The 23,289-nt window shown below is 34.9% G+C and overlaps 1 long non-coding RNA gene and 1 other non-coding gene across 2 annotated transcripts; one reads left to right on the top strand and one right to left on the bottom strand.

Annotated features, from left to right (window-relative positions):
- Positions 1-11,019: 11,019 nt before the first annotated feature.
- On the top strand, positions 11,020-11,126 carry LOC128286161 (small nucleolar RNA R71). Its single transcript, XR_008276706.1, has one exon. It is a non-coding gene; the product is annotated as a small nucleolar RNA R71 (small nucleolar RNA).
- Positions 11,127-15,754: 4,628 nt separating this feature from the next.
- On the bottom strand, positions 15,755-16,795 carry LOC108479052 (uncharacterized). The gene is made up of 3 exons (XR_001870396.2): positions 16,756-16,795; positions 16,586-16,661; positions 15,755-16,029 (listed from the first exon to the last, which is right to left on the bottom strand). It is a non-coding gene; the product is annotated as an uncharacterized LOC108479052 (long non-coding RNA).
- Between the last annotated feature and the right edge of the window lie 6,494 nt (positions 16,796-23,289).

Below are 23,289 nucleotides of genomic sequence, written 5' to 3'. Positions count from 1 at the left end.
GATCAATATGGATATAGAACTTCTCACCATACAAGTAGTGTCTTAAGATTTTCAAAACAAACATCATTGCTACCACTTCCAAGTCACGAGTCTGATAGTTTCACTCATATTGCTTCAACTGCCTTGATGTATAGACAACTACTTCTCCTCCTTACATCAACATACATCTAAGTCCAGTTTAGGATGCATCGTTGTATGCCACATGCTCTTTTCTTGATTTAGGCTGAATCAATAGGAAAGCTTGAGTTAACATAGCCTTTAGCTTTTCAAAGATAGTTTGTTGATTTTTTTCCATTTAAACATTACATTCTTTCTCAAGAACTTAGCTAGTGGAGTGGCGTTTAGAGAGAACCCTTTAACAGATCTACTATAGTACCTGACTAAACTAAGGAAACTTCAGATTTCAAAAACATTTTTAGGTTGTTTCCATTCTAGGATGGCCTTTATATTTTTCGGATCCACATAGATACTCTCTAGAATACCAAATGTCCTAGAAACATAACTTCCTTAAGCTAGATTTCGCATTTACTCAGTTTGACATACAGTTTCTTTTCGCGGAGGATTTGCAAAATTTTCTTCATGTTTGGTTTCAGTTTTTGAATAAACTAAGATGTTGTCGATGAACACAACGATGAACTAATCAAGGAAAGGATGGAACATTTGGTTCATTAAATTCATGAACACGGTAGGAGCATTGGTTAATCCGGAAGGCATTATTAGAAATTCATAGTGACCATACCGAGTCCTAAATACAGTTTTGGGCACATCTGGGTCTTTTACCTTTAGTTGATGATACCCTGATCTTAAATTTACCATAGAAAACACTGTTGCACCTTAAAATTGATTGAAAAAGTCATCGATCCTATGCAAAGGATGTTTATTCTTAATGGCTAGTTTATTCCATTGTTGATAATCAATACACAGCCTTAAGGATCCATCATTATTTTTGACAAACAGGATAGAAACTCCCCATAGAGAAACACTAGGTCTAATAAACCCACAATCCAAAAGCTCTTAAAGTTGTATTTTTAATTCCTGAAGCTCTTTAGCTGCCATGTGATAGGGAACAATGGACACCGAGGCAGTTCCTGACAACAATTCAATTCTGAATTCTACCTCAAGATCTGGAGGTAACCCTGGTAGCTCATTAGGAAACACATTTGGGAATTCCCTAACTATTCGGATACTATCTATGATAGAGCTATTTACATTTACATATAACACATAGGCAAAATAAGCCTTACATCCCTTTCGAACTAACTTCTCGGCAACTATAGTGAAGATTACATTGGATAAATAGTTTCATCGCTTCCCAACCATAACAATCTCACTACCCTGAACCGTTTTTAAGGTACTCTCTTAGACACACAATCTAGGAAAACTTGGTGTTCCACTAACCAATCCATACCCAGAATTAAATAAAACTCCCCAAAAGGTAATTACATAAAGTCCGCAAAAAACACTACACTCTGAACCTCCAAAAGACATCTCCTATAGATCTTATTTACAATAACTGATTGTCCTAAAGGGCTAACTATGGTAACTTCAATAGTGGTTCTCTCTTCCCAACACCTAGTTTATCAGGCATATTATAAACAACATATGAATGGGTAAATCCTATGTCTATTAGGGAAAAATATGAGACAGAATTAATGGTAAAAATACCTGTGATGACATCAAACGCATCATTATCCTTACGACCTCTAACGACATAAGCAAAGGCAGAGCATCTAGCCTCAAGTCAGTTGGCTTAAATTGCTACATTATTTATGACCCTATTTTGACCTCGGCCCCTTGAAGGTAACTGACCCAATCTTTGGTTTGGGGCTTGATTCCGTGCCGAAGCTTCTGTTGATTCGGCTTGATAAGGACAATCTTTGATCTTGTGTTTAATCAACCTACACCTCAGGCAAACACTTAAATTTTTCTAGCACTAGATCAAATGATATTTTCCACAATACGTACAGCTGGGAATTTTACCTCTAGAATTGGTTACAACAACCCTTTGCTGCTGTCTACCTTCCCTAACTTATTTTACGAGACGAGAGTTTGAACCAATAGAACCAGAATCTCTCTTAATCAAGACCTTAATTTTCTCCCATTTTTCACGTTCCACCTGTTTGATCTCCTTTACAATTTTGGCTTTCTCCACTAGGGTCTCAAACACCCATTCCTGGTGTCGAGCAACCTCAACTTTGATATCGAAATGCAGCCCATTATCAAACCACTAGCCTAGGGTTTGTAGGGCACATGGTCGTATGGTCCACCCGCATGGCCCTATTCCTATACATGATCACCATCGACTCATTTAGGATAGAACTCACCGGGGGTCTGAGCGATGTCCCTCACGCTCGGTTTTGGTCCAATTCACCTAAAGTAGGTCCTTGAAATGACATTTACACATGAATTAATGGTTGATTTCAAGATTTGACGAGATTTGTGAAGAATTTATCAAGATTTCAAATGAATCGCTTGAACGAATTAAAGATTAAAGTTCAGGGATTTGAATGGTAGAGTTACTAAATCGAATCATAAGAACGAGATGTACTTACCGATCCTTGGCAAGAAAATGAATGTTATTGAAAATGAATACTAATATGGTAGGAAAACGATTGAACGAAGAACAATTTTGACTCAAGAGAGAAAAATTAATTTTCAACAAAATGGTGAAAAATATGATGCAAAGAAAAAGAAAGAAAAAAATAGAGGAGAAATAGAAAAGATGGAAATAAAATTCTAAATGGGATTGAAAAGATAGCAAAACCCTAGTCTAATTAGAAAAGAATGGTTAAATAGTCTAGGGTTTGAAACCCTAGGGTGACAAGGGTAAATATCTTAAAGTTTTGGGCTAAAATAAAAAAATGGAAGGGGAAGAGTATGGCTCGTACTTGGATCAAAGAGAAGGATACTAATGTTTTAACCATTAGGCCTAAGGCCTATTTCTTGTTTGGTTTTAAATCCCAACAATATATATTTCACAGTGGTTTTTATCCTAAGTTGCTGAAAATAAAATAAAGAGTATAGGAGAAAGGTAGCTCAAACCTAAGACCTCTAGAGAGGGCATTATCTACTTAACCATCAAGCCTAATCCATTTATTGGTTAATTATTTCAATTAACCCCCAATATTTTTGGACGTGACAAAGCTTATCTGCGAAAAATTCACTCAATTTAGCAACCTTTTGTTTGACTAAGAATATTGTGTTTCTCTCTATAAATGGAGACTATTGGCAAGGTCAAAGCATACATTCTTGAATGAGTTACTTTGTCAAAATTTAGTAAAATATTCTTTTAAAACATATTTTTCAAAGAGAACTTCTATCAAGTTTCTAGCCTATAGAAAGAATTTGATTTTCCTATTAGAATACATATAATTTTTCATTGTGTTATCAGTTCATGAATTTAGAGCCCATTTTCTAAGGAAATCGAGGATTCAAGAATAGAAGAGAAGATCATATTGATAGAAAGATAAGAAACGACAAGCTTGCTTAACCCCAAAAGATATGTACTAATTTAGCAAAGTGTTTATTGCTTGATACGTGATATTCACGACAGGTTTTAAAAATTTATAATTAAGCGTTCTTGAAACTAACTATTCTCACGATGAAGGCAAGTGTACTTATCGAACAGTAGTATAGCTTTAGCAAGACCGAATTGTCAAACCAAAAGGAACCAAGAGTACTAGTAATTACTTTCTTTTTATTATCTAGCCTAAAAATTAAGGGATTTTTTTATCTAAATTAATTAACTAAACTAAGAGTGCATAGAGAGAAATTAAGGAAAAGCTTTTGAGAAAATTCGATTGATTAAGACAATACCCAAGGAAAAATCCACCTAGACTTCACTTATTATTTGACTCTGAATCAGACGATTTATTCATTTGACTTGATGTGTAGAAATCCCTAAGTTATATTATTATCTCTCTCGAGACTAATAATGTCTAACCCTAGGTTGATTAATTGAAATCTCTTTCTAATTAACACCTAGTGTTGCATTAACTCGATCTATGGATCCCCTTATTAGGTTTCACCCTAATCTGGCAAAATCTTATCACCCTATCTCTAGGTGTGCAATCAACTCCGCTTAATTATGATAAATTTACTCTTAGACAAGGTCCATTCCTCCTCTGAATAAAAGCATTAACTTGAATCAATATTCTAGAATATTAAAACAAGAATTAAGAACACATAATTAAGAACAAGTCAAATATTTATCATACAATTCAGATAATAATAACAAGATCCGTCTTAGGTTTCATTCCATTTAGGTATTTAGGGGGTTTAGTTCATAATTATAGAAGAAAACATCACAGAAGAATAATGAATACAAAACATAAAGAAAACCTAAAACCCCTGAATGGAAATTGAAATGAGATCTTCAGTCTTGATGATGAATTTGGCTTCTGAGATGGACCAATCGGCTTCCCTTGAGTAATTCATTGCCTCCTACTCTGTGTCCCCCTTCCTAAGTGCCTCATCGGGTGTTTAAATAGGCTTTAGAATGCATAAGAGCCCTCAAAATTGGCCTTTTTTCGAATAGGGTTATACTTGGGCTCGGTAGGGACACGCCCGTGTGCAATTACTCTAGCTCGTGGTCAAGGCTGTTGAATAGGAACGAGCGTGTAGTCTACCCGTGTAAGCCGTGTGATACGCCTGTGTTAGGAATTTCAGGCCATGTTGATTTCTCATGTAGGTACATTTTCTCCGTTTTGGCCCGTTTCTCACTCTTTTTACTCTTCTATGCTCACCTAAGTATAAAACGTGAAATTAAAGAATTAGGAGCATCAAATTCACCAAATCTAAGGAAAAACCATCCATAATGTGCTAAGCATGGGATAAAAATATGTATAAATTATGGTTTATCAAATACCCCCACACTTAAGCGTTTGTTTGTCCTCAAGCAAAATCCTCAACTCACAATCAAAATAAATTCTTCTTAATTTATAATCCCTATCAATAATATCTCAACACAATCCATAAGTAATCATACATTGAAAATTCAACTAAAAGTACATCAAAGTTTCAGACATTCCAAGTTGAGCATTTTATCATGAAAACATAAGTGTCCCCTATCATCTAAGTAATGACATTTGATCAAAATATCACAGAGTTTAACATCCTCACTAAAGATTCACTCAAATCACTCGAGGTGTTTAAGGACATCAAATAAAGCACCCATTAGTCAATATGAAAAGTTATTACCATAGGCTTACATGAAAATCAAATCTCCACCACTATATATTGAGATGATACATCAATTAAAAAGGTCTTTAGAGGGTTGTAACATGGCTTTGGTTAGGGGGTGTGGTCACAAGCTGAAAGAAAAGGTTAGAATCGAGATTGAATTGAAGAAATCACCTAACTAGAAAAATAACTAATTATCAGTTGAATACAAGTGAGCCTCTTCTCAGAATATGGAATTAACACTAAAGCTCAAAAATGACGAATTACTATTAATATGTATGTAAGTATTTTTTTTTACTTGAATCAAATAACATAGAACTTAATTGTTGCAACGAAGAATAAAACATAGTTAAGCAATTAATTCAAATCAAATCTCGACAAAAATAGGGATCAAATTAAGGGATTTCAATGGGTCATAGGTTAATATTGAGGCTAAATCAATTGATGGCTTGTTAGGCTCAAAGGGGTTCACTAAGGGTTAATTATGAAGGTAGGCTTTTATGGAGTGAGTAGGTTAAACCTAAGTGTCTTTACCATCTTAACATATCAAATCAAATGGTGTAGTCTTAACATGAATATTCAAGCAAGTTCTAGAATAACAAATCAATACTGACGCACTCATAATAAAAGTGAGCATGAAAGAAATAAAATATGCTCTAAAGGCTCAAGACCTCACAAAAATTATGGCTTTTTTATGTTTAAATTTGTGAATTTCAACTCACGATAATGCCTAAACTTAGGGAAACGACCTAAAAGTTTATAATTCTTCAAAAATCAACTTATCATGCTTGATTCCCTAATGTCTTAAAGTTTAAACAATCAATGCATAAATGCCTATGTTTTAATTCAAGACATATCAATAAAAATCATAAATTAATTAAAATTCATTCTAATAGTGATATGAGTGATTCAAGTGAGAATAAGACAAAATTCAGGGATTTCTAATGATGATATGAAAGACCCCCCCACACTTAAGATGTACATTGCCCTCAATGTATAAAGATAGATATATTGAAAAATATAGATAAATAATCATAAGATAGGGAGAGAAGTGAAACTTCCTGAATGATGAATGAACTCCTTGATTTAGAGTTATGGAGAATAATAGGCCAAGGCAATGATGAGAGTGGAGGAGGATACTCCGGTGGTGGTAGAGGCTTATTAGTCCATAAGTCCTGTGCCAAAAGAATATTATATCTGGTGGTAGCTATGGTCGTGGTCGAGCAGGACATGGCAGTCGTAGAGAACCTTTGCCATTGGAGTTTTTAGTTCCTATGCGATGATGAGCTTTGGAGCTCTTTATAACTGTGATAGAATCAGGAACTTTTTAGGAAATATAAGGAAGCATAATTAATCGTAATGAAATGGCCGAAATTATAAATTATTCAATAAAAATTATAAAAACTAAAATTAAAATAATAATAAAGGAAAATGAAATAAAAAGTACTTAAATAAGATAAATAAAGATAAAAGTGAAAATAAAAATAATAAATAAAAAGTTTTTAAATATCGTCATCGCAGGATGGTTCGCGAGGTGGTGGTGGCGATGAAATGTGAAGGTGCTGACAAATTTGATGAAGTGTAGCATCAATGTGATCAAAACGCTGAAAACACTATTGCTCAAATCGAGTAAGGCACTCATAGATGTCAGAGTATGAAGCTGCTGCATGAACTGGACGATGGATGGGTGGTGGCTGAGACAGTGAGTCCTCATGACATGGAGAGACATCATCAGTAATGTCCTCTGGGTCCTCTTCCTCGGTGGACTGGACGAGGCGGTACTGAGAATGGTAGGTGCTATGTCGTTTCTTGATCATCCTCATGTTTAGCATGCTCGAGATGCCCAATAGGGACATCTGGCAGATGAGTGTGAGGGAGGATGATTGTGCCGCTGTGTGGAGGAGCCCGAAGTGTCGTGCCAATCGAGTCACATAGGGCCCGATAGAGATGACCCCTCTTCTATGTCATTCTATCTGATGGCGGATGGCGAAGGCGATGAAGTAGGCAAGGTCGAAGACGTACCCGTTTTCCATGCTCCATAAGAAATAGGCGTTGTGAGTGTTGACGACGCTGGTGCTCTCTCATCATCCCGTCAAAGTGTGAGACAAGATAGCGTGTAGGTACCGCAGGGATCGGACGAGGGCCAATGCCTTAGAGCGGCTAGGATCATAGGAGGCCAAGGCAACGACGAGGTCCTTCCAACACTTTGAGGGAGAGTAGTAGATATGGCGGTAGAGGGTGTCGAGTTCATTGTTGTTCATGAACTCCTCCCTGTACAGCCCTACTGCAATCCCGAACTCGGGTACGCTCAACTGGCGCACTAGACCACCAAGGCGGAACTAGACCGTTCCAGGATCGTCGAAGTTTGTCATGATGACTTGGAGATGGAAGGTTGAGCATAGTTTCATTATGAGCTCAAGGTATGTCGGCTGGATAATCTCAAAGAAGAGCCCTTATGGTTCAGTCGTCAGGAGGGCTCGGATCGCGTCAGCCATCTGAATTTGTTCAAGTGCGGCCCAGTTAATGCAGCGGACCACACCTAAGGGTCAGGCCCGTAATATCTGAAATAGCTCCTCTTGGAGTCCCAAGGGGAACTCGAGGAAAGGGTGCCTAATCTCCGCGGTAGGACTCGAGGATGATGCTGCTCCTTTCCTTTTCTTCGAGGCGGGGACAGCAGTTTTCTTACCACGTGAGGATGACATTGTATACGTGCATTGAAAAGTCGAAGTTCAACCAATACGCCCCAAAAATAGCATGAAAACACAAAACTAAATAGGAATATTTCATGAGACTCGCGTATTAAATGAAGAGAACAAAACTAAAACAACTAAAGTAAATATATCAAGTTATTAAAATAGGACTATGAGAATAATATGACGGGAATAACTAATCTATGAATGCATGTGGATAAGCATGAAATCCATGAAAACGAGAAATATGGATGAATATAGTATGAAAAATGGCAATATTCTTTAATGACAAGCATGAGTATTATTATTCTACTATGAATATTCACTTAAGATAGTTAAATAGATCAACGAAATCATGAAATAGGCAAAATATTTAAAGCAAATAGAGAGAAAAGAGTAAACAAACACAAAAGAAAGAAGCTTAGGTCGTCGGAAACAGTGTTGTAGGCGGCACACAAGGGTAGCAGGTAGGGCGTGTGGAGTTGCAGTGGCTAGGGTTAGGGATTTTTAGGGAGGGAGATGATGAATAGTGAGGGGTTTATATAGATTTTAGGGCACACGACTGTGGGGCATGTCAATGTGCCCTAATTTTTTCCCGTGTGTTTCGCGATTTTTAAATTTAGGCCCGTCTGACATTCTCCCCACGCCCGTGTTCCTTGGGCGTGTGGGTGTACACGGTAATGTTGCACGGTCGTGTCTTACTTAGTTCACTTCTCCCACACCTGTGTATGATAGCCTACGTCCGTGTTAGTTTGACAGTGTCGACCACGAGTGAATGGCACGGGCGTGTCACACACCCATGTTAATTTCTTAGTTTCAACCACGGTTTCAAGGTATGGGCATGTCTCACGCCCGTGTTATTTTGGTAGTTTCGCCCACAGCCATGTTGCACGGCCGTGCCAACTTATCGCATCCCGTGTTGGGGAAAAATTTTTGCCCTGTTTTCACACGGCCGTATCGCACGGTCATGTCTCCTCTTATGGTGTGAGCACAGCCTAAGGCACACCTGTGTTCCTAGCCGTGTGGATGGGAAAACCCTATGTTTCAATACTCAGTTAGTAGTTAGATGTGAAAAACTAGAATTTAAATAAATCATTACTGTTAGTGCTCGGGTTGCCTCCCGAGAAGCGCTTATTTATAGTCTAAGCTTGACTTACCTCTCTGGTGTCTGATCATGGTGGCTCGAGGAGTTTACACTCCTCATCCCTGCCATCAACTTTATTAATATAAGGTTTAAGACGAGTATTGTTTACCTTAAAAGTTCTGAATTTGGGGTGAATTACCTCGACTATACCATATGGGAAAATACTGAGTACCGTGAGAGGAATTTCTTCATTAGGTTCAGAAGTGGTAATGCAAGGATCTGCTGCATCTAGTAGTACTTTGTCTCCAACCTTAAGTTGATTTGGTGATGTATTAAGCTCATCCTGGCTCGGTTTTGCTTTATCAGGTGTTCTCAGTTTCTGTGTCCGCCATTAATCTAGTTCCTCGATTTGTAGCCTTCGTTCTTCATAGATAGGTCCTTTGTTGTTGCTTGAACATGGCTCGTGTAGGTTCTTCAAATTTATTTCCTGCAAACTAGGTTGAACCACATGGTCAGTTTTAGTAGAATGATTTATACAACCACCTTCAATTTTTGATGTGTTACTCGAATTATGAGCTTGAAGGGTCATTGTTTCGTCTCCCACACAAAGAGTGAGTTCACCTGTGCCAATATCATTTATTGTTCTAGCGGTTGCTAAAAAAGGCCTCCCTAAAATTAAAGGAACGTTACTATCCTCTTCTATTTCTAGAACAATGAAATCAACTTGGAATATAAATTTGTCAATTTTAATGAGTACATCTTCAATAATCCCCTTAGGAAATATTATTGTTTTATCAGCTAATTGAATACTCATCTTAGTTTGTTTAGGTTTCCTAAGACCTAGTTGTTTAAACATTTTGTAAGACATGACATTGATACTAGCCCCTAAATCAGCCAAAGCATTATTAACATCTAGGTTACCAATTAAACAGGGAATCGTAAAACTCCTTGGATCTTTTAATTTGTTGGCCAGCTTATTCTGTAGTATGGCTAAGCAAACTGCATTTAGTTTCACATGCGACGCCTCATCCAACTTCCGCTTATTTGTTAAAATCTCCTTTAAGAATTTGACTGCGTTTGGCATTTGCGAAAGAGCTTCAATAAACAGTAAGTTAATATGTAACTTCTTTAATAATTTAAAGAATTTACCGAATTGTTCTTCTGTGTGGTCTTTCCTTGTCACGTTTGGGTATAGCACACGAGGTTTGTGCTCTTTACTTACCGGTTTCTGGTCATTGTGGTCCACATTACCCTTACATTACTTACCACAGTTTTTTGCCTCTGTTCTAGTTCAGGTGCAACTAACTCTTCCTCATCTTGAATGGTAATTGCATTGATTTGCTCCCTTGGGTTAGATTCAATGTTACTCGGTAAACTACCTTGTGGTTGTTCAAATATTAATTTAGCGAGATGACCTATCTGAGTTTTGAGCCATTGGATCGACGCTTATCGATTTTTAAATGTTGTCTCGGTATTCTAAAAATGAGTTTCTGACACTAAGATGAATTTTGTTAGCATCTCCTCAAGGTTCGGATTTTTCTGTTGTTGGTAGGTTGGTTGTTGGAAGCCTGGAGGTAGTGGTGGTCGCTGATTTCCTCGGCCTTCCCATGAGAGATTTGGGTGGTTCCTCCAACCTGCATTGTAAGTATTACTATAAGGATTATTTTGAGATCGATGACTATTACCCATGTAATTTAACTTCTCGTTCTCCATGTTGTGGCCATAGGGTGGGTAATCTGAACTGCTTGATCCACCTCTACTAGCTTCGCACTGCATTACTGGTGAACCTGTGAAGAACTAAGAAAACCATCAATTTTCTTATTCAAGAGTTCTACCTGATTAGAGAGCATGGTGACCGAATCAATGTTATAAATGACAGCTGCTTTTGTTGGCTTTGTTCTCATGACTTGCCACTGATAATTATTCAGTGACATCTCTTCTATAAATTCATAAACATCATCTGGTGTTTTATTATTGATAGTCTCACCAGCGGCTGCGTCAATCATCTGTCGAGTCAAAGGATTCAGGCCATTGTGAAATGTTCGAACTTATAGCCAGAGTGGTAAACCATGGTGAGGGAACCTTCTCAACAGATCCTTGTATCTCTCCCATGCATCGTAGAGTGTTTCTAAATCCATCTGCACAAAAGAGGAGATATCATTACGTAATTTGTTGTTTTAGCCGGCGAAAAATATTTTAATAAAAAACTTTTAGGTCATTTGTTCCTAAGTAGTGATTGACCCTCGTGGTAATGAGTTCAACCGTTGTTTAGCCTTATTCCTTAACAAAAAGGGAAACAACCGAAGGCGAATGGCATCATCAGAAACGCCATTGATTTTAAAAGTGTCACAAAACTTTAAGAAATTTTCCAAGTGAGCATTGGGATCCTCGTCCTGCAAACCATCAAACTGAACAAACTGTTGGATCATTTGAATGGTGTTAGGTTTTAGTTCAAAGTTATTGGCAGCAATAGCAAGCCTAACTATGCTCGATTCAGTTCCTGTTAAAGAAGGTTTAGCATAATCATACATAGTACGTGAAGCAGGATTCTGATTAGCAGCAATCGCAGGAGGTAATGAATTTTCCTGGTTATGGTTGAAGTATCGTCCTCTTGCTCTTCTTCTATGTATCGTAAGCTTCGCCTTATTTCTCTTCGGTTTTTGCTAATTGTGCAATCAATCTTACTATCAAACAATAATGGTCCCGACGGGTTTCTTCTAGTCATACACTATAAAAACCTGCCAAGAATGAATAAAAGAAAAATTAGAAAAGAAAATAAAAATTTTAATTGCAAATAAAGTAGAATAAATAAAGTAATAAGAATTGAGTGTTCCTAATATCCTAGTTCCCTGGAAACGGCGCCAAAAACTTGATACGTGATATTCGTGACAGGTTTTAAAAATTTATAATTAAGCGTTCTTGAAACTAACTATTATCACGATGAAGGCAAGTGTACCTATCAAACAGTACTATAGCTTTAGCAAGACCGGATTGTCGAAACCCAAAGGAACCAAGAGTACTAGTAATTACTTTTTTTTTATTATGTAGCCTAAAAATTAAGGGATTTTTTTATCTAAATTAATTAACTAAACTAAAAGTGCACAGAGAGAAATTGGGGAAAAGCTTTTGGGAAAGTTCGATTGATTAAGACAATACCCAAGGAAAAAACCACCTAGACTTCACTTATTATTTGACTCTGAATTAGACGATTTATTCATTTGACTTGATCCATAGAAATCCCTAAGTTAAAAACGTCTAACCCTAGGTTGATTAATTGAAATCTCTTTCTAATTAACACCTAGTGTTACATTAACTCGATCTATGGATCCCCTTATTAGGTTTCACCCTCCGGCAAAATCTTATCACCCTATCTCTAGGCGTCCAATTAACTCCGCTTAATTATGACAAATTTACTCTTAGACAGGGTCTATTCCTCCTCTAAATAAGAGCATTAACTTGAATCAATATCTTGGAATATTAAAACAAGAATTAAGAACACATAATTAAGAATAAGCCAAATATTTATCATACAATTCAGATGATAATAACAAGATCCATCTTAGGTTTCATTCCCCTTAGGTATTTAGGGGGTTTAGTTCATAATTATAGAAGAAAACATCACAGAAGAATAATGAATACAAAACATAAAGAAAACCCAAAACCTCTAAATGGAAATTGAAGGGAGATATTCAATCTTGATGATGAATCCGGCTTCTGAGATGGACTAATCGGCTTCCCTTGAGTAATTCCTTGCCTCCTACTCTACGTCCCCCTTCCTAAGTGCCTCATCGGGTGTTTAAATAGTCTTTAGAATGCCTAAGAGCCCTCAAAATTGGCCTTTTTCCAAATGGGGTTATACTTGGGCTCGGCAGGGACATGCTCGTGTGCGAATACTCCAGCCCGTGGTCGAGGCTGTTGAATAGGCATGGGCGTATAGTCTACCCGTGTAAGTCGTGCTTCGATCCTACCAAAGGGACACGGTCGTGTGACACGCCCGTGTAAGGAATTCCAGACCGTGTTGATTTCCCATGTGGGTCTATTTTCTCCGTTTTCGGCCAGTTTCTCGCTCTTTTTACTCTCCTATGCTCACCTAAGTATAAAACATGAAATTAAAGAATTAAGAGCATCAAATTCACCAAATCTAAGGAGAAACCATCCATAAATGTGCTAAGCATGGGATAAAAATATGTATAAATTATGGTTTATCATTGCTATAAATAATACAAAGACTCAATTTTAGGAAAAAAGTAATTTTCCGTTATGCAACAAAAAATCATTTTCTAAACTGAATTTTTTCAACAAAAAATCATTTTTTTCAACTATTAATTGTTCCAAAATCAAAATCGAACTTACCAATCGATTTGCTTGAATTGGCTTAATTTGGTCGGTAAAGTTCGTTTTAATCGCTAACTATAGTAGATGAAATAGTATTACATGATATAGTAATATAATATGTAACTATTACTAAAACTTTAAATACATATACATATACATATATATATATATAACTATTGTTATATTATTGATTATAATAAAAGATATAGTATTACATAATATTATAATGTTTAATCATTAATCCATATATATAAACTAATATAAAATATATTATATGATATAGGATTATATAATATAATAGGAAGGCTAACTTTCAAGTGTGTGAATATTATTTGGGCTTGGGTTTAGTATAATATATTTGGAGTTTGAAAAAAATATTTTGGAGTATGAGTATTATGTTTATAAATTTAATAAAAGGATAAAAATTATTTAATTGTCAATATAGTATAATAATAAAATAAAAGATATTTTTTAGGTAATATACGTATCATATAATACATTTTACATACAATTAGCAATTTAATTATTTTATATAAAGAACTCTATTAAATATCTATAATTTATGTTTTTAAAAACAAATCTGAATTTTGTTGTGATCTATAAAAGCAAAATGAATTATTAAATTCAAAATTAAAATATTAATAACTTAAAAATTCAAAATTATTTGAATTTATTAGAGCTTACGACTTGATCCAAGCTTGAATTAAAAAAAATTTGAGTTCAAAAAAAATTTGAATCTAAAAATGTTCAAGCTTGAGAAAATCCTAACAAAAGACTTCCACCACAAGACCGGTTCCTATGGAATCCCGTCATATCTGTTTGTATTTCAAATTTCTTTACTTTTGTTTTCTATTTTGGTGTACTCCTGATATATAGGAGATTTCAAATTTCTTTGCTCTTGTTTTCTATCTTGATGTACTCCTGATATATAAGAGTTAGTTTCAGGCTTCAAATGTGTATATATATCGTTGAAATGAGAAATGAAAGGTGAAGAATTCCATTCTTCTGTCATGGTATCAATGCATTAACTTTCTTTTCCCATCATGAACACTAACAACTCTACACCCACTATCCACAATACAAATGAACCTCACAACACCTTGATTACTATCAATGTTACAACCCAAACTCCATTTAAACTTACATCTACCAATTATGTTTCATGGAAACTACAGTTTCAAACCTTCTTTGTCAGATATGATCTTTTGGGATATATTGATGGATCAAAACCTTGCCCACCTGCTACAATCACCCAAAACCAAGTTACTATGTCGAATCACGCCTATACAATATGGATTCGACAAGATCAATTAATTTTGAATACGATCATTGGTTCCTTATCTCCTACAATAATTTCATTCATATCATGAGCCAAAACTGCATGAGAAGCATGGACAACCTTAGCCACCACTTATGCAAAGTCATCCCCAGGAGGAATCAAGCAAATGAAAACTCACTTCAAGAATCTTACTGTAACCTCCCAATCCAGGCCCAATTGTTATGGTTGAATTCAAAAGCTACCTTGGCCACTAGATTGGCCTAGAAAAACTTTCGTAGTTTTCAAACATACTTTTTTAAACCATATAAGTAACTAGTGAAATCGAATATTTAACTTGCTTTCGCAAAAACATGAAAATTTAGAAATCGATGATTTCGATATTTTATTTGTAAAAGTTTGATCACTATTCAAAAATATTATAATTCCAATCATATTTCAAAACTATTTGACTTTTTATGCAAAACTAGAGAACTTGGCTATTCGACTTCATTTGGGAAAACACGTTAACTCCAGAAAAACAAATGTCATTAGAAATCTCATTTGTAAACATTAGTAATTTTGAAAACTAAGTCTAATTTTATTAAAGACTCATTTCTCAGAATCGCAGTGGAAAAAATGTAATATTGACAGATTTTTATAAAAATCACAATGAAAAAATTTGCTAAAACCATATTTTGTTAAAAATCAATATTTTATGTAAATTCAATAAAAGATCAATAGACAATTTAAAACCTCAAAAACTAAGTCATATCTTTGTTTAAAACTTCTTTTTGTTGTGCGGCGAAAAAGAGTGTTTTTTCCAAGTTTTAATAAAAACTAAGTTTCATGCATAATCTTATCAAACACTAATTTATGCATTTTTAAAACTTAATATCATGCAATCAAGTCATGCGAAACAGAATAAAAATCCCCAAAGTAATGTCCCATGCCACAGTCCATAAACAAACTTATTATAATCCTAAAATAAGTATTAAACTTAATTTAAAATACTTATGTATGAAAACATCCGAGAAACTCCTCTAATAGCTGTATCCAAGTCCTAGCCTCGTAGGTTATCTAAAAAGTGGGAAAACTTTAAAGGGATGAACTTTTAAAGCCTAGTGTGAATTCAACATAAAAGAGAAAAAAATTTAAGCCATACATTTCATGAATATAGCAACACTTATATTCAACATCATCTCACATATATTAAGGTGCATGAGAATGTCAATACAGAACTTTTTTAGAAATCAATGCAAGTTTTTCAAAAACATTCGTACCCATCTCCATTACACACTATAAAGAGTTCCCCAGAACACGTCCATCCAATAATGCATCACGTTATGGCCAAGCCACTTAATATCGCAGTCAAGCTACATCGTTGTGGTCAAGTCACTCAAAAACGTTTGTGGCCAAGCCACTCAATATCGCAGTCAAGTTGCATCATTATGGTCAAGCCACTCAATAGCATTGTGGCCAAGCTGCTCAATAACATTGTGGCCAAGTCATTCAATATTTTAGTAAAACTACCAAAGTCTTATTCCCCTCATAATCATCCCAACCCCATGCATGTGATATGGCATATGAACAATATTTTCAGTGGCATGCTTAACATGCGAATCGAATTTATAATCAGTATAATCGACATGCTTAACATGCGTCGAATTTATAATTAATACAGTTGACATGCTTAACATGCAAACCATGTCTCAATTATCACAACAATGCTATTATTTATATATTTCATGCATAACCAATATTGCCATAAAATCACATAACATAAGAGTTAGTATACACAATTTTACAACAATCATCAAGTCATATCAATTATAACATACATTAACAAAATAATCAGTTCAAACTATTTACTTGTATTCTCCCCTTTATTATGGATTTATCATTTCTTTATGAATACATAAGGTATTCTTCATATTTCACATTATGGGACTCCTATCAAGTTTTCAATCTTAAATAAATATATATCTAATATTTGGCAATAAGTCCATATGTAAATTTTCTAATAAGTTCAATCCACACCTGATGATTAGCCTTTCCACTAGATCTAAACTCCAATCTTCAGTGATGGGACAAAAAGACAAATCTTCCACTTGATCTGATTTAAAAGATGATTTATTAAAAAAATAAAATTATTAGTCTTGACCATGAATTCAATCTCTAACTCATAAGAGTTTGAGTAGAAAACTTACTCTTATTTCCTTTTTGTGAAGAAATCTGATTGATTTCTTATGGGTGTAGAGAATCTGAATAATCAAATCAACTTGTCAAAAATAATCACATAAAAATTAGCCCCTATTCACGGTTATAAATAATGGATAAATTGATATGGGTTTTCCCCATAGATACTTACGTTACTAAGATTAAGTTGGAGAGATCAACAATCGCTAGAATAATCATTCGACAAAGGAGATTTATCTAATGAGGAGTTCAACATCCAAAATAAAAAGAATAGGTTAGAAATAGAAATAATCTATGAACTTAAGAGAAGATTAGTAGATCAATTATCACTAAAGAAGTGAAGAGAAGATAAAAATTTGTGAAAAATGGTGACTAATGACGGTGGTGGTGCGGTGGTGATACAGCGATGGTGAAGTAGTGGTTTGGTGATGAAGAATGATATAAAGTGGTGGTGAAAAGAATTGAAATTAGCGGTGAAAAGGAGGAGGTTTAGAGTCTAAAATAGAACAAAAAAGGGAGAACGGGAGGAGCAAGGAGAAGGAACGGCCAAGGGGGAGGAGGAGAAAACAAAATGAAAGAAAAATGTGAATGGCGGTTATCTTAGGTGGGATGGATGGTTCAGGCTTGGTAAATGGGAGAAAATAGAAGCTTTGGGAGACAATGGCATGAAAAGTGGATCATGGGGAACATGTGGAGTGAAAAAAGGAAAGAATCTTCCCTTGTAAGGTAACTAGGAGTGGACAGTAATGGAAACTTTGACTAAGGTTTTATGAGCCAAAAATTTTAGTAAATAAAATGAGGATGTAGGGAATTGATCGTAGGACCTAATGGAATCTAATTATGCTCCTAACCACTAGGCCAACTCACTTGCTCGTTAACATTTATTTAAAAACATGGTGTGACATTTATTATGGTTTGAAGCAAAATTGCACCAAATAGAAAATAATGTGAGGGAAGGAATTCGAGCTCAGGTCTTCAAGAACAACTCCACCACTACTTAATCACTAGACTTGATACATATTATCAAATATGCAAAGGTCATCTTAAAAAATTTAGGTGTGACCACTATCGATTCATTAACCCAATTTCAACAAACCCAATTTTTGGGATGTGACACTTACTAAGGGCTCTCTCAGCATTACAAAATTCCTTCAAACCATTAAGGCCAAATCAGATGAACTTGCCATTCTCGATGTGTTAGTCAATGATGAATACCTCATTGGCAAGGTCCTAGACAATTTGGTAAAGCCGACAGAGAGTTGGTTCATGCAATTTAAGCCAGAGACAATCTAATCTCTTTTGAAGAATTACATGAAAAACCTATAAATTTTGAAACCTCTCTCTAGGGTACCAAAAGTGATCCCTTATATTTTTCTGGTTCTGCTTATCCAACAAATCAAACCAACAACAAGGGCCACTGTAACATTCACAATATGCCTCAGAGTTTGGTACAGTGAAGTATCGAGTTATAATTTAGTTAGAAATTCTTGAAATAGAATAAATAGAAATTTTAAGTATTAAATTAGGAAGTATTTAATCTTGATAGGAAATTAGAAAATACTCCATAGGTAGGAAAATTTTAAATAGAAGTACTGACTTAATTGGAAGGGTATAGAAATTGTTGTGGCCAAAGTAGGAAAAATAAAAAGTTTGGAGATACATAGTGGTGGTATAAAGGAAGGGAGGATTAGGAAAAAGTTTACCAAAAGTTAAGTACGAGTCATGCTAGGAATTATGAAAGATGAAGAATGATACAATGGTAGTTCGCCAAATAGATATTTTTAGACATAATGATAATGGGTCAATATATAAAGATGGGTAGCTAAGGGTCTCATTAGCAATTTGACAAGTTTAATTATTTTAAAGGAAATATGTAGAAAGATGGAGAAAAACATCCATCTTTCTCTCCAAACCGTCACTTTTATCCCTTCTTTTCTAAACATTTGCTTTTATCCCAAACATGTCCTTCCAACATTGTTGAGCAAAATCAAGCTCAAAATCTTCCATTTTTTTATGTTTCTTAAGTAAAGACACTAGATAAAGCTAATAGATACCTTAGTTTTGTGAGGAGAGCTTCCATAGAGGAGTTGAAGAAGAGAGAAAGGTAGGGTTTAGTTGTAATATCAAGTATTTAAGGTAAGAAAAGATTAATTTCATTAAATAGCATGGGAAAAGTTATTTAGTTGTTGTTTTAACTTGATAATATTATGTACTTTGTTATGTATTTAAGAAAAAGAGAAGAAGGTTGAAGAGCCAGTTGAAGGAAAAGGAAAAGAGAAGTCAAAAAAGTGAGAAGAAAAAAAAAACTTCATTTCAACTTTTGTTGTAAGTACTACAAGATTTTAATTTATTTTTTAAATGCTTACGTTGTAATATGAAAATTATCTAGGATAGAAATGTAAATTGTATATATAAATAGATATTAAATAAATGATTAAATTATGAAATTATGAGATTTGTAAAGAGAAATATAGGTGAAGAATATGAAATTGTATATTTGTTTGAATATTGAGTAATGATGTTGTGAAAGAAATATGTGTGAAAAAGGTGTTATACTTGTGATTTATGAAATGGGGACTAAATTGTGAAAGATGGAAAAAAAATGTGAAATCTTTTCCTAAATACTTATCTAAAGTATATAAATGTATGAAACTCAACTTTTGTGCCCAAGTAGATAGAATTAGAACTATTAGGATATTAGTCGCATGCCATTAAGGATCCTCAGCGCTCTTTCTATTTTCTAGCATGTTTGTGCTCTCTGTTTATCATGTTTGTATTCTCTGTATAGCACCTTGGTGCTCTCCATTTACTTGTGCATATAGCTGCACCTTTATACTTGATCTGTATATCTTAAATTGTTCTAAATGGTCTACTGTGGGGAAATGTATGAAATGCAAGTAATACAAGTATTTAAAGTATCAAGGTAAGTATAAAAATTATTCAAGGTAAGTATTTTTTTTTAGAAATAAATGTCTAGTTATAATGATATTCAGGTATGGAAGTACGATGCAGATTTGTAACATATTATACATATCTTATGTTCATTTATTCTTATAGTGCTTAATAAGCTTTCATCGGCTTAACGCGTTTATTTTCAACGCGTAGGTACAGTTAGATTGGATGAGTTTGATTGGGGTCGTTAGTTGCTCATCTCATCACATCCTCAAGCTCAAGAAAATAGGTATTTTGTTTTGATGTAGAAATGGCATGTACATAGTTTTTTTTTTTTTAGTTAAGGATTTAAGTATGATAGGCCATGTTTCAAAATTTGTAATTTTTGAAGGATTTAAATGAAATTTTAGTATGTTAATGTTGTATGGTAATATAGAAGTGTTTGAGTGTCTTTTATACTGAAATTGGAGTTTTAAATGGAATGAAATTGAGTTTCCATGTAGGGACTAAGTTGCAAGAATTTTTAAAAGTTTTCAAAATTTTCAAACTATAAGGGACACAAGTTCAGAAAGTTACACGGCCTAACCACAAAGTCATGTAGCATACACGGGCTGGTGGCATGACTATGTGTCTTTTGGGAAAAGTTGTCCTTAGAACCACATGATTCCAGTTTGTTACACGGGTTATCAACCCGACCGTGTGGCTCACACAGGCCATATGCACGGTCGTATGACTATTGGAGGTAGTGTTTAAATAAACCATACGTTTTAGAGACTTACACGTCCTGGAGACATGGTCGAGTGCCTTGTATTTCTTAAAATTTTGTTTTTGACTGCAAAATGTAGTTGTAAATGTAATGATGGCCTAAGATATATTTATCAGTTTCATAATTAATATCAATAATGTAATTTGAGCTAAGTAACTTGTAATAATTAAGTTTTTATCAGTGAAATACTATGTAACAGTCCGGTTTTAGCTAAATCAGAATAGTGGTTTTGGAACCACAAGTCTGAGGTCGTAAAATTATTTTAATATTATTTTTAGTGTTTACAACATGTGAATATATGTGTGTGAAAAATTCGTGAGCTAGTTTTATCGTTTAATAGCTCAATTTGAGAAAAAGACCCTGTCTGGTTTATGAATCATCGTGAGCTAATTTCTATGCCAATGTCCTTAATTTCTGAAATTTTTGATGAATCCATGAGTTTTATGATGTTTGATGACGAATTATGCAAGCTTGGTGTTTGATATACATGTTTTATAAAGTGATTTTTGACAAAAATGTTAATAAAGGATTAAATTGAGAAAAGTGTAAATTGAGGGGTTAAATTATGAAATAAATAAAAAATATGGGCTACTAGGGACCTATACAGAATTCGGCCAAGCATGGGTTTTGTCAAATTTGGTGAATTTTGTGTATTTATGAAATAGGGACTAAATTGAATAAATGTGTAACTTTAGGGGCTAAAGTGAAAAAATTCCCAAATATGTGTTTGTGGATGAAATTGAATGAGTTGATGAATAAAAGGGTTAGTTTTGAATGTATATAGATCAAGAACGAAAGAAATTGGATTTAGATCCGGGGAAAACGAAAGTTATCGAATAGTTGACCCCGTCTGTTACTTCCGACTACGAGGTAAGTTCATATTCAAATAAATGTCTTTCTATTGAATTATATGTAATTACTTGTCATTGAAATCCTATGAATGTTGAAAGAGCAAATACGAGCAAGAATAAATAAAATTACAACATCCAAAAGTCCTGAACGAACCTTAGGAATAGTATAGGATATGAATGTCATGACATTAGGTTATCGTGATGTGATTACATGTAAGACCATGTTTGGGACATTGGCATTGTTTTGAGATTATGTGTAAGACCATGTTTGGGACATTGGCATCGTTAATCGATTTCGTGTAAGACCCTGTCTGGGATAGTGGCATCGATGTGTGATAACATGTAAGACCATATCTGAGATATGGCATTGTACGAGCTTATGTGATTTTTGAGTATCCTTAATAATTTTGAATGGTCCAATGGGCAAAGACAAGTTGAGAAAGTATGTATTAATGAGTTAAATGACTCAGGCACGTACGAGATTCATACAAGTATTGGAAAGTGAAGTAATTGATAAGTTTACATGAGAAAATGCATATGTACTCATTGAGAAAGGTTTGTGTAACTATATGTGTTTACTTGTACTTGGTCTATTGATAGAAATGTTGTGATTCATATGATAGCTTTATTTGTATATGGCTCACTAAGCTTTTAAAGCTTATTTGATGTGTTCTTTCCATGTTTTATAGATTTTCAAAGCTATCTCAGACATCAGGGATCATCAGGAAACAACATCACACTATCGACTAACTCGTTGGTACTTTTGGAGCTTTGTACATATGGTATATGGCATGTATAAGCTAGTGTCATTTTGTTATGTTTTGAGCTATGATGTTAGCCATGTGATTTGGCTTGTAAATGATGATGTGTATAGCCATTTAAGTTCGCTTGAATTGTGTTTGATAAGTGATATGTATATGATGTATATAATGCCTTATATGTTGGCTTATTTTTTATGTTTGCCATAGTTATTGATATAGCCAAATAGTTGCTTTTGGTTGTTTAGTAAATGATGTATTAGTGCTTGAAAGATTAGCATATTGTGGTTTGATTTTGAGATAGAGATATAGTGCAATTTGTGTCATGAAATAGGTGATATTTTGATGAGTAAATGCATTTAATAGTCATGTGAGATTGATGATTTTGGCATATTGATTTGGTATGTTTTGAATATGGAATTAAGTAGTTGATATGGTTGAATATAGATGACATGATATATGTATGAATTGCCATGTTTTGGCTACCTATTTATGTGTTGAATTAGTACCAATTTGGTTGCTAAGTGTACTAGTGGTTAGGGTGGCAAATTGGCTTATCAAATGGCCTATTTTTGTCCACACGGGCAGAGACACGGGTGTGTGTCTCAGCCGTGTGCGACACACTGCTATGTTACACGGCCGTGTGTCCCCTGGGGTACCTTACGAATTAAAATCGGTATATCCTACAGTTTTGACACGCCCTAGACACACGGGCGTGTCGTTTCACTGTGTGTGTCATACGGGCTAGTACATGGGCGTGTGGTCGGCCGTGTGACCCAAGTCAGTAACCCCCTTAGATTTCACACGGCCTGGCACACGGGCATGTCCTCGGTCGTGTGGTACAAGTCAGTATGTATGCCCTATTTTCAGACGGCCTGTGACACAGACGTGTCTGATAATCGTGTGAGGCACATGGCTTGTTCACACGGGCGTGTGACCCTTAAAAACTTGAAAATTTTCTATGTTTCTCAAAGTTTGCAAATGTTATCGGTTTAGTCCCGAACCTCTTCAAAGCATGTTTTAAGGCCTCATAGACCTATATTAGGGACATTGTAAATGATTTGAATGGACTATGATTATGAATGCTTAAATGTATGAGAATGATGTGTATTGGTTGGTAATGTCTCGTAACTCTATTTCGGCAACAGATACGGGTTAGGGGTGTTACATACTAAGTTGGTCATTTTACTATTACTTGGTCCAGTAACCAGGTCGGGTATAAGGGTGTTACACCGTAATTTTTCAAACTCTGGCACTACTTCAGGACACATCAACAAC

The sequence above is a fragment of the Gossypium arboreum genome, chromosome 12 (genome assembly GCF_025698485.1).
Source record: "Gossypium arboreum isolate Shixiya-1 chromosome 12, ASM2569848v2, whole genome shotgun sequence".
NCBI classification, from domain to species: domain Eukaryota; kingdom Viridiplantae; phylum Streptophyta; class Magnoliopsida; order Malvales; family Malvaceae; genus Gossypium; species Gossypium arboreum.
Note: the sequence above shows the minus strand (reverse complement) of the source record. Positions and strands in the feature narration are given on the sequence as shown.